Raw genomic sequence first — 8,301 nt, 5'->3', positions numbered from 1 at the left:
CGAGGGGCGCGCCGTGCGGTAGTTGTCACTGTCGGAGGTTACTGCAGCCTCTGTCCCAGGGTGTTCGGGAGAGCAATTTGGAACGGAAACTGCCTTCTGGTCCGTGTTAACTACGGATTTTTGCAACAATTCCAGCTCCAAAGACAGATATGTGTTGCTCCTCATTTTTGAAACCTCCTGGTGTCAAATTCCACCCTCTCTGTCACATGATCCCACACACAAAACCGGAGCGCAGAGCGAGCTCTTCAGGTAGCTATGACATGATAAAGTAAGTACAGCTCTTTGTCTTTATTAGACGCGCCACCCGATTTTATTCCTTCGTGTTTTTGGTGGGTGTTTTTTCTTTGTTTTCACTTGTATCCGTTGATACCATTATTTGTGCAGATTTCTGGGGAAACGCGTCTCCTCTTTGCATTGTGCCTGCCGTTATCCTCAGCCTCTGCTACTAATGTCTTTAAAATATGTTTAAAAAGCGCACACACGCACATACAGTCCAAGAGCACGCGTTGACGGCGTCATTCCAAAGGCTGGGAGCCACTCGTGCCGGTAGCAGCACACACTAAATAAACAGTCTGTAATCACAATCCGGGACCAGAGGTGAGTCCTGTAAGCGAATATCCCGACACACCAGTGCCAGCCGCTCGCTGCTGAAACCGGAGCGCCCTCCGGCTCATAACTGCGCTTCGACTTTTCCGATTGCAACACAATCGTGCTCAAATTTCAGCCTACAGTCAATTGTGTATCTGTACTACCACCACAGTATTAAGTGCTTTGTTGTTAGTGTTTCGGACTAGTTTTTATGTGCAGTCTAAATAAGCAATTTGAAGCGCTCGGGAGTTTTAGTTTCGTTATGCTGTTGCTGTAGAGGGTGGCGCATGTTCTCTGGTGTGCGCGCTTACAAACGCGATCGCGACAGCACAGTGATTTTATTTCTTTTAAAAAATCAATAACCAGTTTATGCTACCTTTCTATGGAGAAAACTACCATATGGTTGAAGGCAGGAGTCTGAAGCACCTACAGTATTACTGTGTGAAATATGTTTTTAAATCCCATTGTCAAGGAAGTGAAACATTTTAATGCTTATGTTTAAGATGACAGATTTGTCAATAGTTTTTTTTTAGAATTATCTGCTTTAGATTTATCTGCTTACTTGAATAATATGTATACCTGTATATAATGGATTGAATAATATGTGCAACGTCCTGACTAGCAAACGTGATTGAAGAAACCGTGTCCAGGTTCGTGCTATTGACGAAACAACTGAGCTGTGCAATGTATTCGTGCGTTTCTTTCAGGATACAATTTCTGCCATTAAGTGAATTTTTTTTCCCCTGGAAATTAAGGCGAAGCCTTCAGAACGTACTGAAAATCCACCCTTTTCAGGATTTCATTCATCTAGTTTTGAACAAGGCATTATTGAAACATTACAATTTAAGCTCGGTCCGAATCGACAAAATGGCTTTTATGTCTGGATTCTGGTTCCTGGGCTTTTGTGTTGCTCAGTGTGAGCGCTGACTTTGACACCATTGATAACGAAGCCCTCTGTAAAAACTCCGAATTCTTTTAACATCTGTAACACTTGCCAGTACTGCTTTCTTATTTGTGTAACAGGACACAGGTTGTATCACTTGGGTATTGTACTTCTGCTGTGACAGCTGTTTGTTCTGGTGTGCCTCAGGGGTCTGTATGGGGCCAACAGCCTGGTCAAAAACTTCAGGAAACATGGCCTTGAATCTTATGTAAATGCTGAAATCACTCAGATTTACTTTACTTCTAACTCAGACAAATGAGGACATCGGCATTGGAGTACAGTATATTATGATATTGTCAGGTTATAAAATATGGGTGTTTCAAAAATTTTAAAAGTTCAGATAAAATCTGGGGTTATGGTATTTGGACATTGACTGTCAATGGGGGCTGGGGTTGGAAGGGTGCTGACACTTGTACCGGTAGGTATTTCTACAAGAACCATTTTGAAGTGAAAACCTTTGGGGAATGTAATAAGGGAGTAATTGTTCATATTTTTTAATTCATACAGAATATTTTGCAGAATGCATGTCATGCAAATGACACATGATTTCAGTTATTAAAATGATTTTTTTAGTATCGCAACTAAAACTCTTAAAGGGTCAACTGTAGCCTGTTGTCAGCTTTTGGCAAAGGCAATTGCTTTGTGAAACAAGTGTGTCTTGATCTCTTCAAACTAGACCGAACCTTCTCAAATGTGTAGGTGTGTGTATGTGCAGTATGTGGGGAGGGAGGTTTCTGTAGTTGGCTAAGAGCATATCCCAGAGGTATGCAAACCTGTTAAGTTTATCCTAATTATACACATAATATATAGCTGATAAGTCATATACAGGTTATCACCAAGATAAACTGAGTAAGACAAATAAACATTTATAAAGAAGTATATGCATTACGTGAGGGAAACACATTTTACAGAAAGAAAGCCCTCCCTGTCAAAGTTGCTTTCGAATGCACGGTCTTTGCCTTTGAAAGTTATCAAGATGGGCAGGAGAAATCAGGCTCCCTTAAAACAAGTCCAGGCCTCCCTTTACCATTATCCTTCCGAAACATACCGATTTCTCAAGGAGAATAACAACAGTTGAGTTCGGGGCTTCCTGCCAAGCTGAGGATGCAGTTCCATCTTTGGGTACAGCAGCGTCACCTTCCCGAGCGCGAAGCTAACAGAGCCTGACTGCCTTTCACTCCTGACCGAGCGTCAGGCACTGTGGGGGAACTGCCAGCAGACAGCACAGTAGACTGATAGCTCACAGCCACAGGTACCAGGCTGGATAACAGAGGCAAGACAGGATCACTGCTGCCTGACCTGTCAGGAGCTCTCGACAACACAGCTGAGCTCTGGACCGGAGCACTGTTCACGACTGAAGGAATTCGCCACTCAAAATTCATGGGGAGAACCTTTAATTTGTCATGGTAAAAATGTTCGTATTTGTGGCAACAGTACTATGCTAAAACCCACATTCTGCTTTTGACTTGCAGCCTCGCAATGAATGCTGTAAGTTGCTTAGCTGATGAATACAGAACTGCAGTTGTGTTTGTGCTCAGAGGTTCCAGGTGCCTTTCTGAGTACTAACTCTTCGCACTGGGGCAGCCTGACATGAAAGATGGCATCAAGCAAAGTATGTGGCATGGATAACATTCCAGGTTTCTCTTTAAGGTACAGCATCATCATGCCGCAGTAAATACCGGGGTGCATTCATACATTTTGTATTACCACTGCGCAACATTCCCACTTGCGTCTATTTTCTTTCCCAAAACAAGCTGAGGAGTGTGGCATGAATCTTGGAGGACGGCATTTTTTTGAGTTACACAAGAAGACAGTGGCTTGAAAAAACTAAAAAAATCATGTAACAGAAATGTTCATTCCTCTGTTTCAGTGATGACCATGGTGTATTTAACTGTGTTCTGTGGCTGTGCTATGAAACCTTCATTGTTATTAAAACATGAGACAAACAGATATTCATCTTATTAATCACTTTGAGATCATTGCTTTTAAAGGCAACACATAAAATAAAGCTTTACGGCCCTGATCAAGATATTTTAAATCGATGCTTTCAAACGATTTGCTTGCTGTTCAAGTAAAAATAAAATGGTTTGGACATTAGGAGCCCTGGAAATGTAGGCTTCTACTGCAGCAGGCACACATTGTGTGAGAGACTGAGCCCTGCAGCTGAGCTCTCCGCTGATGGAGATTAATGACCAGTGCTGGACAGGGCAAGGGCTACAGACACATTGCAGACTGGGCTATTACAGAGTACAGATGGCCAGGGATTAATGCTCAGCAGGGAGCTCGCTGTTAAGGGGGCCTGGAATCTTACTAATGGTACACAAGTGTAGTACAGTGAGGGGCAGCACAGTGGTGCAGTGGTTAGCATTGATACCGCGCAGCGCTGGGGCTCTGGGGTCAGTTCCTGGGGACCTACCTGTGTTTGAACGTCCTCCTCATGTCCGAGCGTCCCAGGTGCTCGGGTTTCCTCGACAGGTGAGCTGGCTTCTGGGAAAAGTGTGTGTGTGTCCCGTGATGGACTGGCGTCCCGTCCAGGGTGTGACCCGCTGTGGTCCCGGTGCTTGCTGGGGATAGGCTCCGGCTCCCCCCGACCCTGAACTGAAGAAAGAGGGTAGGAAATGGATGGATGGACTTAGTACTGTACATTGCTCAGTTGCTGTATCGGCATGTATCCATGTCCAGTCACGACAGATCCGAATACGTAGATCTACTTCTGCGCCTTGTCTCTCGGCTCACGCGGTGCTATACCCATTTCGGGTGTTGCCAAGTCCTGGCGCCGGCTGGCTGTGACGGTGTTGGGTGACTGGCAGAGTCCTGACAGGGACAGGGCTGGGATTGACCTGGCAGGGCTCCTCTTGGCTGATGGTGCCGTCGGTGAGGGACGCTCCCGTTGTCCAATCGGGTTGTCCAGCGGTCCCATCAGCTAGGAGGAGCACACCGGCTCTTCCTCATTCTCCCCGTGGAGCATGGGAGTAGTACCCAGGTGGGGGGCGGGAATATTAAAGGAAAGATGGGGAGAGAACAGACTGGGGTGTTTTTCCGTTTCAGGCCTGGCCAAACTGCTGAAACGTCAGTGATCATCAGCCCTCGGGTAGAAGCTCGTGCTGAGAGAGCAGGATGTGGCCTCGGCCCTGGAGAGCAGCGGCTTTGACCATGTCATGGCAGACTGTGGATGATAGCGTTGGGTTTCCTCCGGGCGGCGTGCAGCACTGACCTCTGTGGTCCGGCGGCCTCCGAGGTGCGTCGTCAGGGAGGTCTCCAAGGGCGCTGCGGACCTGCGGACCTGCAGGGTGAGAAGCAAGGCGCGTGAATGGGTGGCCAGTGGTGGAGCATCTGTCCATCTGTCCAAACTGACCGGGGGGGGGTTACTGTGGTCGAGCTCCGCACTGGTTAAAAAGGGGGGTGGGAGCAACTTTTCCAGAAAAGAAACCCCGGCCGGAGCGAATAAATAATGACCATGGCAATTTTATCTCAAAAGTGCATTTGAATACGATTCGGCTGCTGCCAGGATGATGTATTTTGCGGCATAAATATTTCAGCTGAAAAAACAAAAGCATCCATTGGCCGTTTTAATTAATAACTTCGGGGACATTTATTCCCCAAAGTGTGAGAGATCCAAAAACATGCTTTGCATTAAAAAATTTGGTGAGGGTCAAATTTAGTCAGTTATAAGATCCCTTGATATCAATCATAACTTCGAGAGGTCAGTGTGAAACGTGAAGCAAAAACACAGCTTAGACAAAATGATGATGTGTTTCTCCTGCTGGTAATTTTCTGTTTTATGTGTGGTATTTTGTGTTATTAAAAGGAGTGTAAGAACAGTTTCATAAAGAGTAGATTACTGTAGGAAACCATCCAGGCTCCGTGAAAACTAAAGTAATCCACACAAAGGACCGTGGCCTTCACAAAGGACATCTGGCCTATCACCCATTGATTACAGACACAGCAAAGCCAACAAGGAAGAAAGAAAACAAAATCATTCTATTCCACGATTCTGAAGAGCACAAAAACAGGATTCCCAGTCCATCCTGAAAGAAGATCTTTTTAGGTTAGTTGCTCGCAGTAACCAAGCTTGTCTTTTCCTTTGTACAAATGCTATATGTTAAGTGTCATAAAAGTGTATTTTCTGAAATTACTGATAATTCGCCGAGTGCAATCAACCAGCTTCGGCGCGAAGGGGGAGGCGACTCTCTGGCCTGTCCCAGTGTCCCTGGAAGGGGATCTACCCAGACTACTGCTCTGAAAGAGTGTGGTGAGTCAGCCCAGGAGGCCAGCTGTGACTCTGACGCATCACTCAGATATTGCATATTTACTTTCAACTGGGGTTTCCCGAGAGGACTACAAGCGAGAGAGAGAATTTGTGCATTTTATTAAAGAAATCAATTCCAGGTTTGAGACATAGTGAAAACTCCCGTTCATTCTGGAATATCGCACCACCCTGGCGCGATACATGCCTGGTTTGAGGAGTTACCAATCAGAGGAGGTCATGAGGCCTACCCAGGCAGTGTGGTAGTTAGTGCTTAAGTGATCTAGGGATCCCATCCACATGTTCCCTAAAAGAAGACAGGATATTATCTTTGGCCACAGGGCTGGATGGCTTGTACACCCACAATGAAATAAAGAAGTGCCTTTCCTTTTAGATTTCCAGTGCACTTCCTCCTAGTTTCCAATTCTATCCTCTGATTCATGTTTTATTCCACAGTCCACTGTCCTCAAAAATCAGGTCCTTCTCCTAGTCTTCTCTGTTCAAGAGTTAAAGAGTTTCAGTACCTTTAGCTTGTTAGTGCTGGACATTCCCTTAAGCCTGGGAATGTAGCCGGAGGCTCATCCCTGGACTGTTATTTACAGTAGCTATACTGCGCCTTCACAGACTGAGCCACTGATGGCTCGACCAGAACGAAGCCTGTGCAAGGCCCTGAACGAAAGAGCTGGGAGCCGGGAGAGCATGACAGGGCTGCTGTGTCCTTGTCCTGGCCTGAGCCTGTGTGGGCTCTTCTGGACCGACTCCCACGACAGCGGACAGCTGAAACCCACTTCCCAGAGCGCCCTGCAACAGTCTGCGTGCCAGGGACCGGCTGCAAGCCTGCAACCAGAATTCCTGTTTTGACATCCATTAAAGTGCAAAGCAGCAGTTAACGCTACAAAAACGTTCACACAATTAATCTTTTGCCAGCACTAAATACCACATAAATCTAGATTGAATTAGAATTCTTTCAAATTGGAATAGCTATTTTCTCATTGACATACGTATGAACATTTATTTGACATCTGAGCGATTTGGGTCTTTTTAATCTTTTAACCCAGAAGGCGGAGAACAGAAAAGCTGTAAAGCCTATAAATGGACATGCTGACTGGGCTGCGTGTGCAGGGTGCTGACCTCTGCGGTCTGAGGGTCTTCCACTTGTCTGCCGGGCTCCGGGCCTGGGCAGCACGCTGGGTGGTCAGGGGGCTGGTTCCTCCCCGCTGGCTCTGGGATGGAGCTCCCGTTGGGAAGGTGGAGGTGGTGGGAATTCCAGTCAGGCCTGGCATTCCACCAGCGCTGCTGCAGAGCGCACTTGTGATTCAGAGATCTCCTCAAGCCTTCCCAAAACAGCTTTCCTTAATCCACTGACAAACAGGCCACAGAGCAAACAGCTCCAGGCACAGCTCACCCTTTACTTCAAATATTGAGCTATTTAAAGCCACTTCAAACTGGGCCTCACGCCTATTAATTACCAGGAAAAATGCAGGAATACAGAGAGTATCTGCCTATAAATAGATTTTACATTGTGCAGTCAAAACAATACAGTTACGTCCAGAGTGTTTGTGTATGTCTGTTTACATAAAGCTAGATTTGTGTGTAATATTCAGTTTACAGTACAAACACCAAATCATGCATGCCTGTAAGTTATAATATATTGTGTCTCATTTTTCCGTTCTGGAATTGCGTTTAATAATTGGGCTTTATAACACTGACTCCATTGCATTCTAATGGGGTACAAAACAAGTTCAAAAATGAATGTGAGCAACACCTATCAAGGGAGTCTTTCTGGAAATGAAGGTAGGCTTGATTAGAAGGTGAAAGCAATCAGGGTCAAAAGAGAAATTGTACAGGCACAGCTCTTTGCTGATCCAAGACAAAGCTCTGTGTATGAAGCCATTTTTAACTACAGCTCAGTCAGCAGGGTCTCTATACTGTACATTCTGATTACAAACAGTTTCAAAAGCATAAAGTAAGTGAAACTGAAACTATAGTTAATGAATAAATAGAGTCCAGAATCGGAACAAAGAAGAACTGACCTGTCTTGTTTGTGGCCAACCTGAAGGAGAAGATTAGGTAAAACTCCTCATCTCGTGGCTGAGATGCCTACATGTACATTGGAAGATATGGACATAGGCAAGTAGGGCAGTAATGCGGTATAAAAAAATGTAATTATTTTTGTTCCTCCGAAACATTTTTTAGTCACAGAGAGGGTGTGCATAAAGCTCATGTCTAATCGTCTTTTGATAGTATAGTTCGTTTTCCAATGTATTACTGTCTAGTAAAATTTGTCTTGTACAATTTGAGGAACATTTTTTCTTCTGATCTACAGGCTGAGAGAGTAATTCCTATGGATGCGTGTTAACTCCAGGACATTTGCTGGCAAGAAATCCACCTTCAGTCAGGAGATCACCTCGCTGAAGAGCCTCTGTGTACCTTCAGCTACGTTGTAAACTGACTGCTAACAATACAGCCAAATACTCATGCAGCACAGGGGACATGCAAATAAAGATTAAGTCCTAATGCCCGA

The 8,301-nt window shown here is 45.2% G+C and overlaps 1 long non-coding RNA gene across 1 annotated transcript; it reads left to right on the top strand.

Annotated features, from left to right (window-relative positions):
* Positions 1-138: 138 nt before the first annotated feature.
* LOC148651767 (uncharacterized) lies at positions 139-8,301 on the top strand. The gene is made up of 3 exons (XR_015925163.1): positions 139-268; positions 4,580-4,821; positions 8,104-8,301. It is a non-coding gene; the product is annotated as an uncharacterized LOC148651767 (long non-coding RNA).

Source organism: Lepisosteus platostomus, chromosome 11, assembly GCF_059453375.1.
Source record: "Lepisosteus platostomus isolate fLepPlt1 chromosome 11, fLepPlt1.hap1, whole genome shotgun sequence".
Lineage (NCBI taxonomy): Eukaryota > Metazoa > Chordata > Actinopteri > Semionotiformes > Lepisosteidae > Lepisosteus > Lepisosteus platostomus.
Note: the sequence above shows the minus strand (reverse complement) of the source record. Positions and strands in the feature narration are given on the sequence as shown.